This window comes from Bombina bombina, chromosome 4 (genome assembly GCF_027579735.1).
Source record: "Bombina bombina isolate aBomBom1 chromosome 4, aBomBom1.pri, whole genome shotgun sequence".
Taxonomy (NCBI): Eukaryota; Metazoa; Chordata; class Amphibia; order Anura; family Bombinatoridae; genus Bombina; species Bombina bombina.
This window is the reverse complement of record NC_069502.1, coordinates 1,012,988,322-1,013,015,397: the sequence shown is the minus strand read 5'-3', so window position 1 is coordinate 1,013,015,397 and position 27,076 is coordinate 1,012,988,322.

The window sequence follows — 27,076 nt, the reverse complement described above, 5'->3', positions numbered from 1 at the left end:
GTCTCTACTGCGCATGACAGCTTCGGACAAACACACTTGGCCTTTTATAGTATAGGATTTGTCAATCATTCAATTCAACTATATTTATATATATATATATACACACAAATCCAATAAAGTCAGCACTCACAATGCAATAATCCAGCTGCCAGAAGTGCACTTAAATGGTATTAACAGTCCATCAACCATAGAAGTAACCTCCAGGTATTTTATGCTAATTGATTTTATTAATATCTGTTTATTGTAGCTTCTCTTTCTTAGCTAATAAAATATATTAGTAATTAACATATATTTTTAATGTTCATTATTAATTTCCTTTTTATTTTTTTTATTTTTTTTATTTATCCATTATTAAAGCTTTCCTGTTGTATTTCACTATTGGAGACAGAATTGCACTAGGTTCATGACCATTATATATAAATAAATGATAAGCTGTATTACTCAGTAACTATGATACTGTTGATTAATTGCCATAAAAACGACATACAAATCTCATCTGACATAAGAAGTGATTTATGTGGGAATATCAATGATTTTTTAGTTTAGAAATTGCTACTTATAAGTAGATTATATTATGTAATATTATCTACGATGTCAAGTAAAATTAAATGTTAGTTTTTACTTTTCTAGCTTTTTTGTTTAAATAATTCATCCTTTAACTAATAATTATTCATTATTTGTTTTTTATATATTTTAGCAAGATTTTGATCTCAATTTCTTAATATTTTCATGAAATAAATATGATATTCAATGGTGATTTTTATTTTAGCACAAATATACTTTCATGTAAAAGTGTCTGAGTGTGACATTTAGGAGAGATAGAATTCAAACAGGAGTTTGATTGCAACCATATTCTTTATTTACAATTTAGGGGAAATTCAGGTTAAAGTTTTGGTCTAATTTAAAGTGAGTAAAAAGTAGCAAAATTGAGTGAAACAGACAAGTTACAATGTAAGGATTTAGCATTTTTTATTTCAACCAAATTAAAAAAAGAAACAATCCTAATGTGTAGAAAATGAATCTCATGCCCTATTTAATCACAAAAAGACACACTTGGGTAGAAGGAAAAATGCATTATGTACCATAAAATTTAATTTGAGAAAGACCATCTTTTGATAAGTTGTTTGTGAACTATGTTTTCCCATCAATGTTTAATTTTTAATAGAAATAACACAGTATATATTTAAATTGTCTCTAAGAATTATCAAAGAATGTCAATACAGTATAATAAAACCTAAATTATATGAAATGTGAGTTGAAATGTGAGTGTAATTTATAAAATACTGAGATTTATACAGATCACTGATCTGAACATAAAGAAAAAAGATCAATGCAGGAAAATAATAGCATTAGAAAACAGACCGTCTTCAAATATCTGTTCTTGAACAATGAGAGTTTTCACCCTATCCTGTCTAAACACATATTATTAGAGATGCAATCTAGTTACTTTTTTCTTTATTGTAACAATATTGCTGTATATTTTTGCAGATGTCTCCTTTATGCTGAGTGAAGACAATTTTGCCAATTTTTACTTATTGAACCATCTACCACACAATAAATATTTGTCAAAAGATATCATTGACACTATTTAATTGAGAAGAGGAATGAAACCTGCAGCTGTGTTGCGAAATTACACAACCCAAAAGGTGCAGGATGAATGATGCATCAAGAAAAACAAAGGCCCCCATTTATCAATTGCCTTTTACACAAATGTTTGCTCTCCTAAACATTTTCCGCCGGGCATCTAAGGTGAACAAGCAACATCTGCCATCCACATTTAATATTGCACAAGCAATTGCTTGTGCAGACAGACTCGCTGCTCTAGCTCAACCAATTGTGCTAGAGCAGATTTTATCTATAATCCCGATCAGATTGGGATGATTTAAAAGGACAGTCAACACTAGATTTTTTGTTGTTTAAAAAGATAGATAATCCCTTTATTACCCATTCCCCAGTTTTGCATAACCAACACACTTATAATAATACACATTTTCCTCTGTGTTTACCTTGTATCTAAGACTCTGCAAACTGTCCCCCCTTATTTCAGTTCTTTTGACAGACTTGCATTTTAGCCAATCAGTGCTTTCTCCTAGGTAACTTCACATGCATGAACTCAATGTTATCTATATGACACACATGAACTAACACCCTCTAGTGGTGAAAAGCTGTCAAAATGCATTCAGATAAGAGGTGGCCTTCAAGGTCTAAGAAATTAGCATATGAACTATACCAAGAGAACAAAGCAAAATTGGTGATAAAAGTAAATTGGAAAGTTGTTTAAAATTACATGAATCATGAAAGTTTATTTTGGACTAGACTGTCCTTTTAACTCTGCAAGCCTTGAGGTGGCGCAGAGGCTAAGTAGCTGTAGCCTCAATGGGGCCCATGAGGTGGTAAGCAGGGAACCGCACGATGCCATTATTATAAATTGTCCAGGTTAATAAGATAAAAATGGCTTTAGCAGACTCTTCAACACACTTTGATGGTGTTGAATTTTGCCTGTTCATCCATTTTTTTTTCAACCATTCAAAATTTCGTAAGATTTATTGCAACCAAGTGTGGTTACTCAAATCCAGAATGCTCGATATATAAGCAACATAAACATATTAATGTTACTTTCTTTTTGCAAACTTTGGTAATTTCAGTATGAGCTTCACTGTTAGAAAAAAAGAAAACTGTTACTACCTAAAGGGTGTTTTGAACCTACAGATGTCAACATCAGAAGTACACTTGTTCAATAATTTAGTAGTTTTACATTTTATAATGACTTCACATACAAAAATATACTTTTAGACTATTGTAGACACAGGATAAACGTGCTTATAAATCAACTCTAGGCAAATTATATTCACCAAATATTTTTTTTTAAAATATGCACAAAATTAATCTGTCTGTACATTTAGAATATTTCAGTCTGAGCTCTGTTACATTACTATTAAAAAAAAAAAAAAAAAATTATCTTAAAGGGAAACTTGAACCAGAAAAATTCAGTACAGCATCAAGTTGTTCTATCTTCTTAGCATTTTTTATTGGGGTTTTCCATCGCATAATGACATTGCTTAGAGAAGTCAAACAAATACTCAAAACTACACATCTCAAATACACTAACATTTCTGGTTGTAGTAAAAAAAACTTTTTCAATGTATTTTTATTATTTATATTTGTCTGATTGTCCTATAATGTAACTCTAAACACTGATTTTGTATTTACTGCCCAAAAGAGACTGAACTGCATACTGCCATTCCCCTCTGATAATCTACAGTAATTTATTGATCAGCAAATAAGCTCATTTATATTTGTTCCAAACTGGATGTAGAAAAAAAGAAATAAGATAGACATTTGAAAGACTTCACAAAGTGTATGCTCCTGGACTGTAAAATAATTCAAATGCTGGAAATAACATTCTAGTTTTAAATGCTTATAATAAATGTATATTTTATTTAGATATTTTACAATGCAGTGCTTAATTGCCAATATATACTATGAATGTAAAAATGCCTTTACTGTCCCTCTGCATTAAAATATTATTATCATATAACCCAGCTTTTAAATATTTGTGTGTAGAATAGTCATCTTAAAATGGACCATATTATGCTAGCCTTCTGACCAATTGAAATATCTATTTGCTGCCGTAAAATGGTTCTTTAGTTGACCCTGAAGTGGTGAGAGCTACAATAAAAATGTACTATGGTAAGTTGTCTGCTTTTTGAATGTTAACGTTGTGAATAAAAAGATGTAAGGCAGTTACCTTCAGCAACATCTGCTTTGTTTTCATTTTATTCGATACATCACTGCAGCTAATGCTCAGCATAGAATGAAAAGAAAAATATGCATCTAATTTAAGAGGTATAATCTGTGATTTTCATATAAAAAGCTAAATGGTTTCATATTAAATTTTCAAATAAAAAAGCACAACCTTGATTTAGATGAAACCAATTAAATTAAACTAAAATTAGAAAGAATTGTCCTGATGTTAGCATGCAGTCAATTCCTGCTTTAAAAAAAGCTTTTTGGATTTACAAATTACTAATAATGTTTTACTTTTAGTTGGCTAGATTACGAATCTTGCGTTAGGCTTAAAAAGCAGCGTTGGCCAGTCCCAACGATGCTTTTTAATGCCCACTGGTATTACGAGTCTTGCAGGTGCAGGTGTACCGTTCAATTTTTTTGCCAGACTTGGAAATACCGCAAATCCACTTACGTCAATTGCGTATCCAATTTTTTCAATGGGACTTGCATAGCGCCGGTATTACGAGTCTGCCAAAAAGTGAGCGGTAGACCCTCTCCTGTCAAGCCTGGTACCGCATTTTAAAGTCAGTAGTTAAGAGTTTTACACTACAACGCCGTAGCATAAAAATCTTAACTAAAGTGCTAAAAATACACTAACACCCATAAACTACCTATTAACCCCTAAACCGAGCCCCCCCCCACATCGCAAACACTAAAATACATTTTTTAACCCCTAATCTGCCAAACTGGACATCGCCACCACTATAATAAATATATTAACCCCTAAAACACAGCACTCCCACCTCGCAAACATTAGTTAAATATTATTAACCCCTAATCTGCCGTCTCTAACATCGCTGACACCTACCTACATTTATTAACCTCTAATCTGCTGCCCCAACGTTGCTGCCACTATACCAAAGTTATTAACCCCTAAATCTAAGTCTAACACTAACCCTAACCCCCCTAACTTAAATATAATTTAAATAAATCTAAATAAAATTCCTATCATTAACTAAATAATTCCTATTTAAAACTAAATACTTACCTATAAAATAAACCCTAAGCTAGCTACAATATAACTAATAGTTACATTGTATCTAGCTTAGGGTTTATTTTTATTTTACAGGCAAGTTTGTATTTATTTTAACTAGGTAGAATAGTTACTAAATAGTTATTAACTATTTAATAAACTACCTAGTTAAAATAAATACAAATGTACCTGTAAAATAAAACCTAACCTAAGTTACAATTACACCAAACACTACACTATAATTCAATTAATTCCCTAAACTAAATACAATTAAATACAATTAAATAAAATGAGCTAAAGTACAAAAAACAAACAAACACCAAATTACAGAAAATAATAAACAAATTACAAGATTTTTAAACCAATTACACCTAATCTAATCCCCCTAACAAAAAAAAAAGCCCCCCCCAAAATAAAAAAGCCCTACCCTACACTAAATTACAAATAGCCCTTAAAAGGGCCTTTTGCGGGGCATTGCCCCAAAGTAATCATCTCTTTTACCTGTAAAAAAAATTACAAATCCCCCCAACATTAAAACCCACCACCCACACAACCAACCGTACTCTAAAACCCACCCAATACTCCCTTAAAAAAACCTAACACTAACCCCTTGAAGATCACCTTACGGGAGAAGTCTTCACCCAACCGGGCGAGCGCGGAGCGGGTCCATCTTCAAGACATCCGACGTGGAGCATCCTCTTCTTTCCACAGGGACTGAAGAATGAAGGTTGCTTTAAGTGACGTCATCCAAGATGGCGTCCCTTAGATTCCGATTGGCTGATAGAATTCTATTAGCCAATCGGCATTAAGGTAGGAAAAATCCTATTGGCTGATCCAATCAGCCAATAGGATTGAGCTGGCATTCTATTGGCTGTTCCAATCAGCCAATAGAATGCCAGCTCAATCCTATTGGCTGATTGCATCAGCCAATAGGATTTTTTCTACCTTAATTCCGAATGGCTGATAGAATTCTATCAGCCTATCGGAATTGAAGGGATACCATCTTGGATGACGTCACTTAAAGGTACCTTCATTCTTCAGTCGCCGTGGAAAGAAAAGGATGCTCTTCATCAGATGTCTTGAAGATGGACCTGCTCCAGGCCGGATGGATGAAGATAGAAGATGCTGTCTGGATGTAGACTTCTGTCCGCCTGGAGGACCACTTCTGCCCATCTGGAGGACCACTTCTGCCAGATTCATTGAGGACTTCAGCCCGGTTGGGTGAAGACTTCTCCCGGTAAGGTGATCTTCAAGGGGTTAGTGTTAGGTTTTTTTAAGGGGGTATTGGGTGGGTTTTAGAATGGGGTTGGTTGTGTGGGTGGTGGGTTTTAATGTTGGGGCGGAATTGTAATTTTTTTTACAGGTAAAAGAGCTGATTACTTTGGGGCAATGCCCAGTAAAAGGCCCTTTTAAGGGCTATTTGTAATTTAGTGTAAGTAGAGCTTTTTTATTTTGGGGGGCTTTTTTATTTTGTTAGGGGGATTAGATTAGGTGTAATTAGTTTAAAAATCTTGTAATTTGTTTATTATTTTCTGTAATTTACTGTTTTTTTTTTTTTGTACTTTAGCTAATTTTATTTAATTATATTTAATTGCATTTAGCTTAGGGAATTAATTTAATTATAGTGTAGTGTTAGGTGTAATTGTAACTTAGGTTAGGTTTTATTTTACAGGTACTTTTGTATTTATTTTATCTAGGTAGTTATTAAATAGTTAATAACTATTTAATAACTGTTGTACCTAGTTAAATAAATACAAACTTGCCTGTAGAATAAAAATAAATCCTAAGCTAGATACAATGTAACTATTAGTTATATTGTAGCTAGCTTAGGGTTTATTTTATAGCTAAGTATTTAGTTTTAAATAGGAATAATTTAGTTAATTATAGTAATTTTATTTATATTTATTTACATTATATTTAAGTTAGGAGGTGTTAGGGTTAGGGTTAGACTTAGGTTAAGGGGTTAGTAAAATTAGAATAGTGGCGGCGACGTTGGGGACGGCAGATTAGGGGTTAATAAATGTAGGTAGGTGGCGGCGATGTTAGGGACGGCAGATTAGGGGTTAATAATATTTAAATAATGTTTGTGATGCGGGAGTGCGGTGGTTTAGGGGTTAATATGTTTATTATAATGGTGGCGACGTGGCGACGTGGGGGCGGCAGATTAGGGGTTAAGAAGTGTAGGTAGGTTGCGGCGACATTGGGGAAGGCAGATTAGGGGTTAATAAATATAATGTAGGTGTCGGCGATGTTGGGGGCATCAGATTAGGGGTTCATAAGTATAATGTAGGTGTCGGCGGAGTCCGGAACGGCAAATTAGGGGTTAATAATATAATGTAGGTGTCGCGATGTCGGGGGCGGCAGATTAGGGGTTAATAAGTGTAAGATTAGGGGTGTTTAGACTTGGGGTTCGTGTTAGGTGTAGACATAAAATGTATTTCCCCATAGGAATCAATGGGGCTGCGTTAAGGAGCTTTACGCTGCTTTTTGGCAGGTGTTAGACGTTTTTTCAGCCGGCTCTCCCCATTGATTCCTGTGGGGAAATCGTGCATGAGCATGTTATACTAGCTCACCGCTAACGTAAGCAGCGCTGGTATTGGAGTGCGGTAAGGAGCATAATTTTGCTCAACGTTCACTTCTTGTCTGGGTTGTAAAAACCTGTAATACCAGCGCTGTCTGTAAGTGAGCGGTGAGCATAAACTGCTTGTTAGCACCGCACAGCCTCTAACACCAAACTCGTAATCTAGCCAAATGAAAATAATGGGAAATATATATTAAACAATCTGCTGAGATTGTAATTTGTAAAAATAATAATTATTTTCGCTTGCTCAGACTGAGTTTTAGCTGGTTTAAAATCCTCCCAAACTAATACATTGAGAGTGATTGACAGCCAACCAATCGCATGAGAGTAGGTGCAGCATTGCTCAAGCAGCCACTTGTGCAATTATAAATGCGCGCAGTGTGATGCTGCTTGCTAGCTGCGATCGTGGGTGAACAGGTTACAAGATGAAATACTCTGTCTGCTCACACATTGATAAATTAATTCATTGCTCATATATATCTGCCAGCTAAGAGCTGGCGTACAGGTTAGGAAGCAGGGGTTTGATAACTGCTGCTTCTTAACTATCGGCTGCAGTTGCTTCAAAGCTGCATATGCAGCTTGATAAATGGAGCCCCATGAGTTAAAATTGTACACCATATAAAATCTTCAGTCTCTTTTTTTTTTACTTCCAGTACAGTGAATAGGTATTATAAGTCAAACACTATATACTGAAATGATGAATTTTGTAGGTGTGTAGTTGAGATCTGTAGGGAGCCTTAGAGTGTTGCGGTGAAAAGATTAGCATATATTAACAGAGACTAAGTAGTCTTGGTGTCAGTGCTGGATGAATAGCAGTCATGCAAAGCATTGTCAGCCAGTTTTGCTCACACATTCTAATAGCTTTGTTGGTGAGAAATGAATTAAGCGCTGTCATAAAGTGTCATAAAACCAATATCTTGATCTTAAGATGTATTCCCAAAAGGCTGGCCAGGAAATGCTCTTCAGTGATAAATGTATTAATCTAGCTTGCACAATCTAACAATGTTTACCTTTATGGGATATTAATTACCAGTTGTGATCTGTACAGAAAACTAATTTGCAAACCAGTTGTCACTTGAATTTTTTAATGAAAAGTTCAGAGGAAAAGAAGGAATTCTAAGTATTTACTAAACTCTTATAGAGAATAAAATATTTAAATGATAATCAAACTATTACAAATCCTCATAAAACAATTGCACACATGACTGCATACTTATCACACATAAAGCACAACAGACTCATCAACCAATAATAAATTACTTTTTTTTATCCGACTATCCATTCCCATTGGGTGCTATTGGGGTATAGTTAACAAAAAAATGTTTAAAAACATAATCAAAGATGTAGTGTTGAAACCAACAAGTATGAGAATACAAACCGGAAAAAATACTATAAAATAAGGGTAATATAATGTGCATAGATTTGCATATTCCCATAAACATTGTTCAATGCCTTATTTTTAACAATTTAAAATTTTTTTTAAAGGAAATTTGACAAGTGGACAACTATAATGTAAGACTAAAACAAATTTGACTTTGTTGTTTATTTTCGTTGTTTAAAGGGACACTAAACCCCAAATCTTTCTTTCATGATTCAGATAGAGCATGCAATTTTAAGCAACTTTCTAATTTACTCCTATTATCAATTTTTTTTCGTTCTCTTGCTATCTTTATTTAAAAAGCAGGAATGTGATGTATAGGAGCCGGCCCATTTTTGGTTGAGAACCTGGGTTATGCTTGCATATTGGTGGGTAAATGTAAGCCTGCAATAAGCAAGCACTATCCATGGTGCTGAACCTAAAAATGGGCTTGCTGCAAAGATTTACATTCCTACTTTTAAAATAAAGATAGCAAGAGAAGAGAACGAAGAAAAATCGATTATATGAGTAAATTAGAAAGTTGATTCAAATTTAATGCTCTATCTGAATCATGAAAGAAAAAATTTGGGTTCAGTGTCCCTTTAAAGTAAAATCCAAATAGGCGGCAATACACTGTCAGTCTCCTAAATTGTGCACTGTTGTTGACTAAAGGCTTACTAATTTGTTCCACCCCTGATAGGCTCAGAGGCCAATTAAACTCCATACAATTAGTGCATTGGGGTCCAGAGCTGACAATAACTATCGGCTAGATTTAGAGTTTGGCGTTAGCCGTCAAAAGCAGCGTTAAGGGGTCCTAACACTGCTTTTTACCACCCGCTGGTATTTAGAGTCAGCCAGTAAAGGGTCTACCGCTCATTTTCTTTCCGCGACTCCAGGCTACCGCAGATCCCCTTACGTCAATTGCGTATCCTATATTTTCAATGGGATTTGCATAACGCTGGTATTTGGAGTCTTGGAAGAAGTGAGCGGTAGAGCCTCTACCGACAAGACTCCAGCCGCCAAAAAAAGTCAGTAGTTAAGAGCTTTATGGGCTAACGCCGGTACATAAAGCTCTTAACTACTGTGCTACAATGTACACTAACACCCATAAACTACCTATGTACCCCTAAACCGAGGCCCCCCCACATCGCAAACCCTCTAATAAAAATGTTTAACCCTGAATCTGCCGACCGGACACCGCCGCCACCTACATTATAGCTATGAACCCCTAATCTGCTGCCCCTAACATCGCCGAGACCTATATTATATTTATTAACCCCTAATCTGCCCCCTCCAATGTCGCTGCTACCTAACTACAATTATTAACCTCTAATCTGCTGACCGGACCTCGCTGCCACTATAATAAATGTATTAACCCCTAAACCGCCGCACTCCCGCCTCGCAAACACTAGAATAAATTGTATTAACCCCTAATCTGCCCTCCCTAACATCGCCGCCACCTACCTACAATTATTAACCCCTAATCTCCCGCCCGCAACGTCGCCGCTACTATAATAAATGTATTAACCCCTAAACCTAAGTCTAACCCTAACACCCCCCTAACATAAATATAATTTAAATAAAACGAAATAATATTCTTATAATTAAATAAATTAATCCTATTTAAAACTAAATACTTACCTAGAAAATAAACCCTAATATAGCTACAATATAACTAATAATTACATTGTATCTATTTTAGGATTTATATTTATTTTACAGGCAACTTTGTATTTATTTTAACTAGGTACAATAGCTATTAAATAGTTAATAATTATTTAATAGTTACCTAGTTAAAATAATTACAAAATTACCTGTAAAATAAATCCTAACCTAAGTTACAATTAAACCTAACACTACACTATCATTAAATCAATTAAATAAATTAACTATAATTACCTACAATTACATTTAATTAAATAAACTAATCTATAATACAAAAAACAAACACTAAATAACAGAAAATAAAAAAATATTACAAGAAGTAACTAATTACGGCCTAGATTTGGAGTTTTGCGGCCAAGGGGGTGCGTTAGCTACGCGGGCTTTTTTCTGGCCGCACCTTTTAAATAACTCTGGTATTGAGAGTTTACAGAATGGCTGGGTTTTCAGTGCGTTAGGCTCCAAAAAGGGAGTGTACAGGCATATTTAACGCCACTGCAACTCTCGATACCAGAGTTGCTTACGGACGCGGCCAGCTTCAAAAACGTGCTCGTGCACGATTCCCCCATAGAAAACAATGGGGCTGTTTGAGCTGAAAAAAAACCTAACACCTGCAAAAAAGCTGCGTTCAGCCCCTAACGCAGCCCCATTGTTTTCTATGGGGAAACACTTCCTACGTCTGCACCTAACACCCTAACATGTACCCCGAGTCTAAACACCCCTAGCCTTACACTTATTAACCCCTATTCTGCCGCCCCCGCTATTGCTGACCCCTGCATATTATTTTTAACCCCTAATCTGCCGCTCCATACACCGCCGCAACCTACATTATAGCTATGAACCCCTAATCTTCTGTCCCTAACACCGCCGACCCCTATATTAAATTTATTAACCCCTAATCTGTCCCCCACAACGTCGCCGCTACCTACCTACACTTATTAACCCCTAATCTGCCGAGCGGACCACACCGCTATTATAATAAAGTTATTAACCCCTAATCCGCCTCACTAACCCTATAATAAATAGTATTAACCCCTAATCTGCCCTCCCTAACATCGCCGACACCTAACTTCAAACATTAACCCCTAATCTGCCGACCGGACCTCGCCGCTACTCTATTAAATGTATTAACCCCTACAGCTAAGTCTAACCCTAACACTAACACCCCCCTAAATTAAATATAATTTAAATCTAACGAAATAAATTAACTCTTATTAAATAACTTATTCCTATTTAAAGCTAAATACTTACCTGTAAAATAAACCCTAATATAGCTACAATATAACGAATAATTACATTGTAGCTATTTTAGGATTAATATTTATTTTACAGGCAACTTTGTAATTATTTTAACCAGGTACAATATCTATTAAATAGTTAAGAACTATTTAATAGTTACCTAGTTAAAATAATTACAAAATTACCTGTAAAATAAATCCTAACCTAAGTTACAATTAAACCTAACACTACACTATCAATAAATTAATTAAATAAAATACCTACAATTATCTACAATTAAACCTAACACTACACTATCAATACATTAATTAAATACAATATCTACAAATAAATACAATTAAATAAACTAACTAAAGTACAAAAAATAAAAAAGAACTAAGTTACAAAAAATAAAAAAATATTTACAAACATTAGAAAAAATTACAACAATTTTAAACTAATTACACCTACTCTAAGCCCCCTAATAAAATAACAAAGACCCCCAAAATAAAAAAAATGCCCTACCCTATTCTAAATTCCTAAAGTTCAAAGCTCTTTTACCTTACCAGCCCTGAACAGGGCCCTTTGCGGGGCATGCCCCAAGAAATTCAGCTCTTTTGCCTGTAAAAAAAACACATACAATACCCCCCCCCAACATTACAACCCACCACCCACATACCCCTAATCTAACCCAAACCCCCCTTAAATAAACCTAACACTAAGCCCCTGAAGATCTTCCTACCTTATATTCACCATACCAGGTTCACCGATCGGTCCAGAGTCTTGATCCAAGCCCAAGCGGGGGGCTGAAGAGTGATGTCCATCCTCGGGCTGAAGTCTGGATCCAAGCAGCGGCTGAAGAAATCCATCATTGGGCTGAAGTCGGAAGTCCATCATCGGGATGAAGTCTTCTATCAAGCCGCATCTTCAATCTTCTTTCTTCTGGAGCGGAGCGGAGCCATCTTCTTCCAAGCCGACGCGGAACATCCTCTTCAACCGACGACTAGACGACGAATGACGGTTCCTTTAAGGGACGTCATCCAAGATGGCGTCCCTCGAATTCCGAATGGCTGATAGGATTCTATCAGCCAATCGGAATTAAGGTAGGAATATTCTGATTGGCTGATGGAATCAGCCAATCAGAATCAAGTTCAATCCGATTGGCTGATCCGATCAGCCAATCAGATTGAGCTCGCATTCTATTGGCTGTTCCGATCAGCCAATAGAATGCGAGCTCAATCTGATTGGCTGATCGGATCAGCCAATCGGATTGAACTTGGATTCCATCCTCGGGCTGAAGACGACGACTAGACGACGAATGACGGTTCCTTTAAGGGACGTCATCCAAGATGGCGTCCCTCGAATTCCGATTGGCTGATAGGATTCTATCAGCCAATCGGAATTAAGGTAGGAATATTCTGATTGGCTGATGGAATCAGCCAATCAGAATCAAGTTCAATCCGATTGGCTGATCCGATCAGCCAATCAGATTGAGCTCGCATTCTAAAAAATTTATTAGAATAGCGGTGAGCTCCGGTCGGCAGATTAGGGGTTAATTAATGTAGGTAGCTGGCGGCGACGTTGTGGGGGGCAGATTAGAGGTTAATAAATATAATATAGGGGTCGGCGGTGTTAGGGGCAGCAGATTAGGGGTACATAAGGATAACGTAGGTGGCGGCGCTTTGCGGTCGGCAGATTAGGGGTTAATTATTGTAGGTAGCTGGCGGCGACGTTGTGGGGGGCAGATTAGAGGTTAATAAATATAATATAGGGGTCGGCGGTGTTAGGGGCAGCAGATTAGGGGTACATAAGGATAACGTAGGTGGCGGTCGGCAGATTAGGGGTTAAAAAATTTTAATAGAGTGGCGGCGATGTGGGGGGACCTCGGTTTAGGGGTACATAGGTAGTTTATGGGTGTTAGTGTACTGTAGAGCACAGTAGTTAAGAGCTTTATAAACCGGCGTTAGCCCAAAAAGCTCTTAACTACTGACTTTTTTCTGCGGCTGGAGTTTGGTCGTTAGAATTCTAACGCTCACTCCAGACACGACTCTAAATACCGGAGTTAGAAAGATCCCATTGAAAAGATAGGATACGCAATTGACGTAAGGGGATCTGCGGTATGGAAAAGTCGCGGCTGGAAATTGAGCGTTAGACCCTTTCCTGACTGACTCCAAATACCGGCAGTAGCCTAAAACCAGCGTTAGGAGCCTCTAACGCTGGTTTTGACGGCTACCGCAAAACTCCAAATCTAGGCCTACACCTAATCTAAGCCCCCTAATAAAATAATAAAGCCCCCCAAAATAAAAAAAATGCCCTACCCTATTCTAAATTACAAAGTAATCAGCTCTTTTACCAGCCCTTAAAAGGGCTTTTTGCGGGGCATTGCCCCAAAGTAATCAGCTCTTTTACCTGTAAAAAAAAATACACCCCCCCCCCAACATTAAAACCCACCACCCACATACCCCTACTCTAACCCACCCAATCCCCCCTTAAAAAAACCTAACACTAACCCCCTGAAGAGCTGTCTTCACCCAGCCGAGCCAAATTCTTCATCCAATCCGGGCAATGTGGTCCTCCATCTGGGCGAAGTCATGATCCAAGCGGTAAAGAAGAGGTCCTCCATCCGGGCGATGTCTTCCTCCAAGCGGCATCTTCTATCTTCTTTCTTCCGGCTCCATCTTCAGACCGCCAACGCGGAACATCCACCTTCCCCGACGGACTAACGACGAATGACGGTTCCTTTAAGGGACGTCATCCAAGATGGCGTCCCTCGAATTCCGATGGGCTGATAGGATTCTATCAGCCAATCGGAATTCAGGTAGGAAAAATCTGATTGGCTGATTCAGTCAGCCAATCAGATTGAAGTTCAATCCGATTGGCTGATTTTTTTGTATTATAGATTAGTTTATTTAATTAAATGTAATTGTAGGTAATTATAGTTAATTTATTTAATTAGTTTAATGATAGTGTAGTGTTAGGTGTATTTGTAACTTAGGTTAGGATTTATTTTACAGGTAATTTTGTAATTATTTTAACTAGGTAGCTATTAAATAGTTAGTAACTATTTAATAGCTATTGTACCTAGTTAAAATAAATACAAAGTTGCCTGTAAAATAAATATAAATACTAAATCAGCTACAATGTAACTATTAGTTATATTGTAGCTATATTAGGGTTTATTTTCTAGGTAAGTATTTAGTTTTAAATAGGATTAATTTATTTAATTATAGGAATATTATTTCATTTTATTTAAATTATATTTATGTTAGGGGGGTGTTAGGGTTAGACTTATTTTTAGGGGTTAATACGTTTATTATAGTAGCGGCAACGTTGCAGACGGGAGATTAGGGGTTAATAATTGTAGGTAGGTGGCGGCAATGTTAGGGAGGGCAGATTAGGGGTTAATACAATTTATTATAGTGTTTGCGAGGCGGGAGTGCTGTGTTTTAGGGGTTAATACATTTATTATGGCAGCGAGGTCCAGTTGGCAGATTAGGGGTTAATAATTGTAGTTAGGTAGCGGCGACGTTAGGGGGGGCAGATTAGAGGTTAATAAATATAATATAGGTGTCGGCGGTGTTAGGGGCAGCAGATTAGGGGTTCATAGCTATAATGTAGGTTGCGGCGGTGTCCGGAGCGTCAGTTAGGGGTTAATAGTATAATGCAGGTGTCAGCGATAGCGGGGGCAGCAGATTAGGGGTTAATAAGTGTAAGGTTAGGGGTGTTTAGACTCGGGGTTCATGTTAGGGTGTTAGGTGCAGACTTAGAGAGTGTTTCCCCATAGGAAACAATGGGGCTGCGTTAGGAGATGAACGCTGCTTTTTTGCAGGTGTTAGGTTTTTTGCAGCCAGCTCAGCCCCATTGTTCCGTATGGGGATATCGTGCACGAGCACGTTTTTGCAGCTTACCGCTACCGTAGGCAACGCTGGTATTGAGGGTTGAAGTGGAGCTAAATTATGCTCCACGCTCCCTTTTCTGAGCCTAACGCAGCCACTCAGACAACTCTAAATACCAGCGTTGTCTTAAGGGTGCGCTGGAAAAAAAAGCTGTGTTAGCTACGCGGGTCTTTACCGACAAAACTCTAAATCTAGGCATTTGTATTTAACCCTTAACATGGTTAAACACATAGTTATCTGCAAGCAATTGAACAATAATACATTATTAGGACACATTAGAGCATTTTATGATTGTCTTTTATGTTTGTTTACCTAGATTTTGTTGTGTTATAATTTTCTAACTTGATCAGTTTTATTCATTCACACTGAGTCTCTTCTAATAGATGGAACTGAATTTACACCCAATAGTTTACACACGAATTCTGACTGGATGTAAATGGGGTCAACGACTGGAACTGGGTGCTAGTTGTTTTTTTTTTTATTGTACTAAAAGTTTGAAATTGACTAAATACGTTTCAATAGAACATTTTCAAGTACATTGTTTCATGTTCAAGTGAATTATTATTATTATTAAATAATAAAAAAAAATGTTAAAAGCATATCTATGGAATAGATACTTGTGAGGTTCCTGAGGGACCTTATTGGAAAGTGAGATCATGACTAAAATTCATTGAGTATCTCCTCTCCTATATTTTTACAGCTTAGTTAGTGGGAATTCCTGCTATTAACCTCTATGGTTCCATGAGGTGCCAATACACGATCTCTTGCACATTAATGGTGAACCGCTAGCAATGTGGAAAAAACAATAACTACAACTGCCACACCTTATACTTAGCGAGACCCTGTGCTAAGAATAGACCACAATGCGGTAGTATAAGTGGATGGTAAACAATGTTTTAACAAATTTGTTTTAGTGCGCCCTATACTTTGAATGGATAGTGCAAGGTGCTCTATTATTGCTCATTTTACAAGTGGTGAGTTAAAGGGACAGATATATAATCCCTTTATTACCCATTTCCCAGTTTTGCATAACCAACACTGTTATTTTAATATACGTTTTACCTGTGATTACCTTATATCTAAGCCTCTGCACACTTATTTCAGTTCTTTTGACAGATTTGTATTTCAGCCAATCAGTTCTGACTCCAAGGTAACTCCACGGCGTAAGCACAATCTTATCTATATGACACACATGAACTAACGCCTTCTAATTGTGAAAAAATGGCAAAATGCAAACAGATAAGAGGCAACCTTCAAGGGCTATGAAATCTAGCCCTGCATGTCTGCATTGCTATGGTAAACTAGCTGGTTTGCGGAAAAGGCGTCTTGGGGATCTTGTAAAAGTAAACAAGAGGTTGGTCATTGGCATTCTTTTGGCATTCCGGAGTTGGGGTTGAGATTTCTCCCCTATATGTAGGCTCACAATAAAGAATGCACCTTCAGCTTGTTGATCCATGACGTTATTCTGTAGACAAAATGGGGTCCCCCAAAAAGCTAAATTACTGAGAGGGTCTGAACCCCTGTCACATGAGACACATTTTATGCCCCAAGGCTCTTGTTCACTTGGGAGGCATGGTTTTGTCTTTGGATGCTTTTACATTTACATTGTTTAAAATAAAGTTTTGTAATTTTTGGCTGTGATTTTTTTTTACACAGTTGGAGTGCAGAGGATTTGTTTTTTATACGTAGGCCCAGTATGCAGGATTCAAATAGACTCTATTGGGATTGAGAAGAATGTTGTCTCTGGGTCATATATCGCATTTCTAAGCTTACAATGATGTCTCATATTTATTTTTATTTCGGTTTAACTATTTCAAGTTTTCTGTTGTCAATATGTTGGACTAAACAATTTTTTGAACATATTTTGAGATGCCTCTATCCAGGCCCGGACTGACAATAAAGTGAGCAGTTATTAGATAGATGCTGCACCATCGATTATAATGGCGAGTGACTCAAAAATGCGAAAAGAAACAGGGATAAATCTTTTTTAATTACTCAATTGTCGAGTTGCAATGTTGATATGAGTTTTTTTCTGCAAGATATTAGTGAGTTTTTTCTTTTTAAATCTAGGCCATTTTCTCAGCTTGCTGCATAGTTTTACTGATTTCAGTTATTCTGCTAATGCAAATAAATATCACATACCATTTAAATATTTGGTTTCTTGCTGCTAGGAAACTAACAACATTGAATTCAGTTTTAACATAATCAATAGACATTTATGATTAAATTATGAAATTGATTTTATAATTTTCACCATTACATTTTTACATCAATATCATCAGATGACAGAAAATCCAGTTACAACTTCCTTATTGATCCTAAACATTGTACTCTTGTGACTATATTATAAGCTTAAACCTGATTTTTTTCTATACAATAACATTTTCTGTTCACAACTTCATAGGAATGAACTAATTAATGGAAAAAAATACTTTTTTTTTTTCAAAAGTACATTTTAAACAAATTAGATAATGAATTTAAATTATAATAATAATATTGTTTTAGACTCTCATAAGAAACTACAATTTATTGTTTTGCAATAATTTTTATTTGTATTATTTTATTGTTAAACACAATGCACAAAATATATTTTTTTCTAAAATAACAAAGTACTGCTAAAAAGATCAGACAGATAATTGCTTTCTATTGGATTTACATCCACATAATTATGTAGCATTATCTATTTTAAAATAGTCAGTAGATTACATGTCTCCGTAGCTAATTCAATTTTTACAAGTAACAAATTATATTTTAACAGGGTAACAAAAAGGTTAATATTTAAGGTAGTGGAATAGGAATATATCTTGCTATATTTATTTTCTTTTAAAGAAACTCATTACTAGAATTAGAGTTCAAAAGGACACGCTTCACCAAAAGGAACCACTTCCTTTTTACGGCTAATTTCCATTGAGCTACAATTGGGTTTTCGCAAGGTGGCAAAACGAAAAAAAAACTGTTGTCGGAAGCCATTACGGTTATCGTCAGTTTCCGAATAGAGCGTTTTCCATCATTACCAGCAACCAGGGTCTAAAAAAAAATTACGCACCCCATAGAAAATAATAAAAAACGAAAAGTGCAAATTTACACCCGGTTTACATTGAACATGCAAAAAGGTAAAACATTGTCGGAAGCTGTCGATAAGGCTTCAAATATTACGGCATGTTAAACTAAGTGTAAAAGAGGTAAAATGAGCTTTTTGAGACTTCTTTTACATTGAAATATTAAAGTTTTCAAACAATGCAAGTGTTTCACTTTATACATGCATAGATATACTAGTCCTAAAGCCCGTGTACACAGGCCATTTTCTGCAGTGCAGCGGCCCCGCCCATGCCCACTCCCGCCCAACCACACCCCACTCCCGCCGACCCTATCTGCTGTCTGATCCACACGGTGGTCACTGCTGATCGTTCCTTACGGTCAGGTATGTTTGTCTCGTGCTGCAGTCTCTACTGTGTATGACTGCATTGGACAAAAATATCTGCCCTTTTATAATATAGAATGTAATATTTATTGCTGGCCCAGGTATTTGGAGTTAAGTTCATATTTAAATATCAATATGTACTTACATCTAAAAATATTATAAAGCACATATCTCCATAATTCCAACTAGGCCTATGCCTAGGGCAGCACTAAATATTACATATATTAATACATTTTCAAATTTAATAAAACCTAAAAAATATGTTTTCATTAAATATATATATTTTTTTCATTTAATTTCAATTGTTAATGAATTCAATGTATCTTTGCTTTTGTTTCTCTCTAGAGGAAATCACATGTAAGGAGCGCAGACCCTAAACGTAAATTTTAAAGTGTACGGTCAGGTTACCATAACAACAAACTTGTTATGGCTTGATCTTCAAGAAATCCGACGTTGGATGGAGGCGTTAACACAACTTTAACTTAGACCTACACAAAAAGAGCTACCGCATGCAATGAACAAAATATTTCAATGAAAACCTGGTACTAAAATAGAGCCATAAACAACTTTTAGCTGTCGGCAACTTTGGTAGCTTATGGCTCCATTTTTAATGACTCAATAGAAACAAGCCCATAGCTGGAACAAAAAGAACCCATAAGCTTACAGGGACATTTAATTGCAAGATTAATTAATTCTGTGTAGTACTTTCATTACTTATTTTGCTCAGTTTTTCCATAATTTAACCCGGAAACTTGTTTCTTCAACACGCCAGAGAGGCAGAACACTGTAGAACATGCCACACAGTGATTATTTGATCAGTGCATGAGGGCATTTATATTGTCCTTTTAACTACCACACTAATTGAGATAACACACTCAAGATGCATTTCAAGGGTCATATCCTTGGACTGTAAACCATTGCAAAGTTTTAAAAACTATTATATAATTTATTTTGTATGCAGAGCTTTGCAATACAGTGCATCTTTGACAGAAAATGAATTAAATAACAATAATGCAAAAAAATATATATTTCTTTAAAGAAATGGTAAACACCTTGAGATCTGTATATAAAATGTTTAGTTATGCATAATGAAAGAACTTTGAACTATATTTTATTATTTATTTTGTCCCCTTTTCATGTAATTTAGCTCTGAAAATAGAGCAATTTCTAATTTTCCGAACTTGAAATGCACCTGTTGACTTTTCAATGCTAACTTTGCTACATATCTGTCCCTAATTAGATTTATCAGATAATAACTGAAAAACAATGCATTTTATACTTATTTATGACCGGTGCGGCCTTGTTGTCTGCCTAATAAAGCCCATATTGGCTCCTCAAAATAAGGCAAATGGTTAGTGGAGTTTGGATAATGAAAAATAATTGCAGTTAAAAGGATGTTAATTTGCTTTAAAAAACATTAAAGTGACAGTTTACACCTTGTAATTAGAAGACATTTCTAATGTGTTGCTATAGAATAACATATAAGCCAAGTCTTAGAGGCCTATTTATCAAGCCGTCAACCGCAAATTTGCTGGAATTCCGTAGCGTAATTGTGGCAAGCCTGATTCGCCCTAGTTATCAAAGCCTACAGACCGGCAAAAGTTAAAATCTGTGACATAACATACGATCCGCCGGTCTCAGTCTGACACAGATCGATGCTTACGTCATTACAGATGTTCTGAATACAAATTCGGCACTATCTGACAACTTTTGCAAGTTATCAAACTTCTAACAAGTACGCTCGCCACTATTCCGGCCCAACGTACCTGCTTTTCCATCCGCCACCCTGGAGGCAGCGGATGCCATAGGAATCAATGGGAGTCTGAAAGCAGCGAAAGCTTATGTTTGATGCTGACAGATAGCCCATTGATTTCTATGCTAGAATAAAAGTTATGTTTACACCTAACACCCTAACATAACCCCTGAGTCTAAACACCCCTAATCTCCGCCGCTCCCAGAGACCACCGCAACTAAATAAAGTTATTAAGTCCTATCCCGCCGCTCCCGGAGCCCACCGCAACTAAATAAAGTTATTAACCCCTATCCCGCCACTCCCGGAGCCCACCGCAACTAAATAAATGTATTAACCCCTAAACCCCTGGCCTCCCACATCACCATAAACTAAATTAACCTATTAACTCCTAAAACTAAGAACCCGCTAATTTTACATTAGATATTAACTCATCCCTATCTTATAATAAATTTAAACTTACCTTTAGAATTACATTAAACTATATTAAACTATTAATTAACCTAACCTAACTATTATCCTACAATTACATTAAACTATATTAAACTATTCATTAACCTACCCTAACTATTATCCTACAATTACATTAAACTATATTAAACTATTAATTAACCTACCCTATTATACTAAAATTACATTAAACTAAAAATTAAATTAACTATATTACATATTTAAACACCTAACCCTACTCAAATTATTTAAATCTACAATAAAGAATTACTAAGTTACAAAAAACTAACAACTAAGTTACACAAAATAAAAAACACTGTTACACATAATAAAAAACACTAAGTTACAAAAAATAAAAAACACTAAGTTACACAAAATAAAAAATAAATTATCAAATATTTAAACTAATTACACCTAATCTAATAGCCCTATGGAAATAAAAAAGCCCTCCCAAAATAAAAAAAACCCTAGCCTACAATAAACTACCAATATCCCTTAAAAGGGCCTTTTGCAGGGCATTGCCCTAAAGAAATAAGCTCTTTTACCAGTAAATAAAAATACAAATACCCCCCCAACAGTAAAACCCACCACCCACAAAACCAAACCCCCCCAATAAAAACCTATCTAAAAAACTTAAGCTCCCCATTGCCCTGAAAAGGGCATTTGGATGGGCATTTAGCTCTTTTTCCGCCCAAAGTCCCTAAGCTAAAATTAAAACCCACCAAATAAACCCTTAAAAAAACCTAACAGTAACCCCCAAAGATCCACTTACAGTTTTTGAAGACCCGACATCCATCCTCAACGAAGCGGCAGAAGTCCTCAGCAAAGCCGGCAGAAGTCTTCATCCAAGCGGGCCGAAGTCTTCATCTAACTGGGCAGAAGTCTTCATCCAGACGGCATCTTCTATCTTCATCCATCCGGCGCGGAGCGACTCCATCTTCAAGACATCCAGCGCAGAGCATCCTCTTCTTACTACGGCGACTGAAGAATGAAGTTTCCTTTAAATGACGTCATCCAAGATAGCGTCTCTTAGATTCCGATTGGCTGATAGAATTCTATCAGCCAATAGGAATTAAGGTGGAAAAAATCTTATTGGCTGTTGCAATCAGCCAATAGGATTGAGCTTTCATCCTATTGGCTGATCCAATCAGCCAAAAGGATTGAGCTCGCATTCTATTGGCTGATTGGAATAGCCAATAGAATAAGAGCTCAATCCTATTGGCTGATTGGATCAGCCAATAGGATGAAAGCTCAATCCTATTGGCTGATTGCAACAGCCAATAGGATTTTTTCCACCTTAATTCCTATTGGCTGATAGAATTCTATCAGCCAATCAGAATCTAAGGGACACCATCTTGGATGATGTCATTTAAAGGGAAACTTTATTGTTCAGAACACGTCGGAAGAAGAGGATGATCCGCCCCGGATGTCTTGAAGATGGAGCCACACCATGCCGGATGGATGAAGATAGAAGATGCCGTCTGGATGAAGACTTCTGTCCATCTGGAGGACCACTTCTGCCCGTCTGGAGGACTACTTCTGCCAGATTCATTGAGGACTTCGGCCCGGTTGGGTGAAGATTTCTCCCGGTAAGGTGATCTTCAAGGGGTTAGTGTTAGGTTTTTTTAAGGGGGTATTGGGTGGGTTTTAGAGTAGGGTTGGTTGTGTGGATGGTGGGTTTTAATGTTGGGGCGGATTTGTAATTTTTTTTACAGGTAAAAGAGCTGATTACTTTGGGGCAATGCCCCACAAAAGGCCCTTTTAAGGGCTATTTGTAATTTAGTGTAAGTAGGGCTTTTTTTATTTTGGGGGGCTTTTTTATTTTATTAGGGGGATTAGATTAGGTGTAATTAGTTTAAAAAGCTTGTAATTTGTTTATTATTTTCTGTAATTTAGTGGGGGGGTTTTTGTACTTTAGCTAATTTTATTTAATTGTATTTAATTGCATTTAGCTTAGGGAATTAATTTAATTATAGTGTAGTGTTAGGTGTAATTGTAACTTAGGTTAAGTTTTATTTTACAGGTACTTTTGTATTTATTTTATCTAGGTAGTTATTAAATAGTTAATAACTATTTAATAACTATTGTACCTAGTTAAAATAAATACAAACTTGCCTGTAGAATAAAAATAAATCCTAAGCTAACTACAATGTAACTATTAGTTATATTGTAGCAAGCTTAGGGTTTATTTTATAGCTAAGTATTTAGTTTTAAATAGGAATAATTTAGTTAATTATAGTAATTTTATTTATATTTATTTAAATTATATTTAAGTTAGGGGGTGTTAGGGTTAGGGTTAGACTTAGGTTGCAACAGCCAATAGGATTTTTTCCACCTTAATTCCTATTGGCTGATAGAATTCTATCAGTCAATCAGAATCTAAGGGACACCATCTTGGATGATGTAATTTAAAAGGAAACTTCATTGTTCAGAAGACGTCGGAAGAAGAGGATGATCCGCGCCGGATGTCTTGAAGATGGAGCTGCACCACACCGGATGGATGAAGATAGAAGATGCCGTCTGGATGAAGACTTCTGCCGTCTGGATGAAGACTTCTGTCCGGTTGGATGAAGACTTCTGCCGGCTTCGCTGAGGACTTGTGCCGCTTCATTGAGGATGGATGTCGGGTCTTCAAAAACTGTAAGTTGATCTTCGGGGGTTAGTGTTAGGTTTTTTTAAGGGTTTATTGGGTGGGTTTTATTTTTAGGTTAGGGACTTTGGGCGGAAAAAGAGCTAAATGCCCTTTTAAGGGCAATGCCTATCCAAATGCCCTTTTCAGGGCAGTGGGGAGCTTAGGTCTTTTATTTGGGGGGGTTTGGTTGTGTGGGTGGTGGGTTTTACTGTTGGGGGTGTTTGTATTTTTATTTACAGGTAAAAGAGCTGATTTCTTTGGGGCAATGCCCCACAAAAGGCCCTTTTAAGGGCTATTGGTAGTTTATTGTAGGCTAGGGTTTTTTTTTATTTTGGGGGGGCTTTTAATTTTCATAGGGCTATTATATTAGGTGTAATTAGTTTAGATATTTGATAATTTATTTTTTTATTTTGTGTAACTTAGTGTTTTTTATTTTGTGTAACTTAGTTGTTAGTTTTTTGTAACTTAGTAATTCTTTATTGTAGATTTAAATAATTTGAGTAGGGTTAGGTGTTTAAATATGTAATATAGTTAATTTAATTGTTAGTTTAATGTAATTTTAGTATAATAGTTAGGGTAGGTTAATTAATAGTTTATTTTAATTCTAAAGGTAAGTTTAAATGTATTATAAGATAGGGATCAGTTAATATTTAATTTAAAGTTAGCGGGTTGTTAGGTTAAGGGGTTAATAGCTTAACTTAGTTTATGGCGATGTGGGGAGCTGGCGGTTTATGGGGTTAATAGGTTTAGTAAGTGGTAGTGATGTGGGAGGCCAGGGGTTTAGGGGTTAATATATTTATTTAGTTGCGGTGGGCTCCGGGAGCAAAGGGATAGGGGTTAATACATTTAGTAAGTTGCGGTGGGCTCCGGGAGCAGCAGGATGGGGGTTAATAACTTTATTAGAGTAGTGGTGGGCTCCAGAAGCAGCGGAATGGGGGTTAATAACTTTATTAGAGTTGCGGTGGGCTCTGGGAGCAGCAGAATGGGGGGTTAATAACTTTATTTAGTGGCGGCGGGGTCCGGGAGGGGCGGGATAGGGATTATATATCAAAACCAGTTTATTAAGATACATCATTTTTACACTGTATTCCAACATGGATCTTTGGCTATGGGTGTTTTTAGTTTAATTTGATGTAGTTACGGTATTAGCAGTTGTTCTTTTAACTGTTTTAACAAGACATAGTATTTCCCTTCTTTGAGGAGCAAAACACTTTATATCCCCAAGCCGTGAATATTTCCATACTTTGAACAGTGCAAGTTTTTATGATGAATGTATAACACAATCTATGTATCCCATATGAATTGTCTGCATTTATTATATGTACAGGTGGCCCTCGTTTTACAACGGTTCAATTTACACCGTTTCAGAATAACAACCTTTTTTTTCAGTCATGTGACTGCTATTGAAAAGCTTTGAGAAGCAGTGTATTTATTAAAATAGCCAATAGGTGGAGCTGTCCGCTTGTGTTGCAGCAAAGCCAAGCAAGCTGAAATTAATCAGTTTAACCAGACCTGAGCTATCGAGCAGATTTCAAAGGAACAAGATCTTCCTGTCTATAAATCAGTCCAGATTGGAACGCATAGAAAGAACTGTTTGCAGAAAAATGCAAGTGAAGTCTGTGTTGTGCGATTATTTTATTAGGTTTATAATGCTGTTTAGCAAATGTTTTTGTTCATTTAACTTAGTTTAATTATATATTCTGTGTTGTGTGATTATTTTATTAGGTTTATAATGCTGTTTAGCATTTAAAGTCTTCATTTCAAAGCTTTAAAAATAATGTATTATGTAATACTTATGACAATTTTGAGAGAGGCCTGGAACCTATCTCCCTCACTTTCCATTGACTTACATTATAAACTGGGTTTCAATTTACAATGGTTTCGATTTACAACCATTCCTTCTGGAACCTAACCCCGGCGTAAACTGAGGGCTACCTGTATATATATTTTTCATGTGTGTTCTATTTATGTTAAATTTCATTCATTTTATTGTCTATGTTCATCCAGATTAGTTATTAAGTTAAAATGAGGTGTTGACACTTTAAATAAAACACCATTTGACTGTTCATCCAATGGCTGCTTGGCAGCCTCTTTTTAAAGGTGGCAGACACATTGCTATTTAGGTCTATGAATACGGCACAACGCCGAAACGCGTAAGACCTGTCTGCTGGTCTTATTCCCTGTATTTTGAACTTTTTTAAATTTACTGAATAAAGGATTGCTTTTTATACCCCTTTGGGACTCTTTCTGGACCTTGTTCTTTGTTTATCTATGAGTCTTTGAGGGATTATGAGGAATCCCTTACACTCCGGAGTGTCCTTTTATTGAAATTTTGCTATCTCTGCAGTTCAGAGAGACACACAGTTTTTTTCAAGTCAAATTCCTTTGGTGCAGTGGCATAAGGACGGGATTGTGAGCACGCCCCTTTACAGCGACTGAACGGCCGAACTCACCTCAGGATTGGTTCCTCACCCTACATATGTCATCAGAAGCTTCGGCGGATTGGCCAAGCGTGGTTGGGGCGTGGTTATACACGTAACATCATTTCAGCTTTCTGGATAGCTCAGAGTGGACGGAAGGTTTCAAGGAGCGTGTCAAGTCTACGATCATTAGCGGGCTATATTTATACCTGTGAGTGATTCACCAAGGCATCGGTCTGAAGATAAGGGGTGAGTCAGATATTTTCTCCCAGTTGCCGTACTCTGCATATGCCAAAGGGTTATTCCAATACAAGTGTGTTTCTTTGAATTAAATGAGTCACTTCAGTTGCCAGAAAACACCATTTTCTTTTTTTGATTGCTTAAGCAATATTTCCCCATATTATGGAGTCTGTTTTGTGTTATCCTAATCTGTTACTGTTTTTAGCACCTTACACTGACCTTATATATCAGTTAAACTGATTTAAAGTTCACATAGCTTCATCACCGCATCTACTTATATTGAGATGGAAGATATACAGGTTAACACCCAATTTTATTCATTGCTTACTCTGGATGACGATGATTTGGAGGGCTTTAATTTGGATGATTTTTTCACCACTGAATCTCTGGGCATTAAACTTGGGGAAATGTTTAATAACATGGAACTTTTAAGACTAAAAGAAATTAGATTGAAACTGCATACTTGGATATTGAAGAAATATTTTAAATTGAGTATGATACAGAGAGGTTTGAGAGTTAGAAAATTTCCCACGTTTGTTGTAACAGATTCTACTTTCATTAGTGAGTGGAATCAGATTCTCTCAGAATGTTCATTAAGATTGATGTCTATGCTCATTAAATATAAGACTGATCAACTGTTAATGGTTAGGAATGAAATTGTGGCACTACAGGTAGAACTCAATAAAT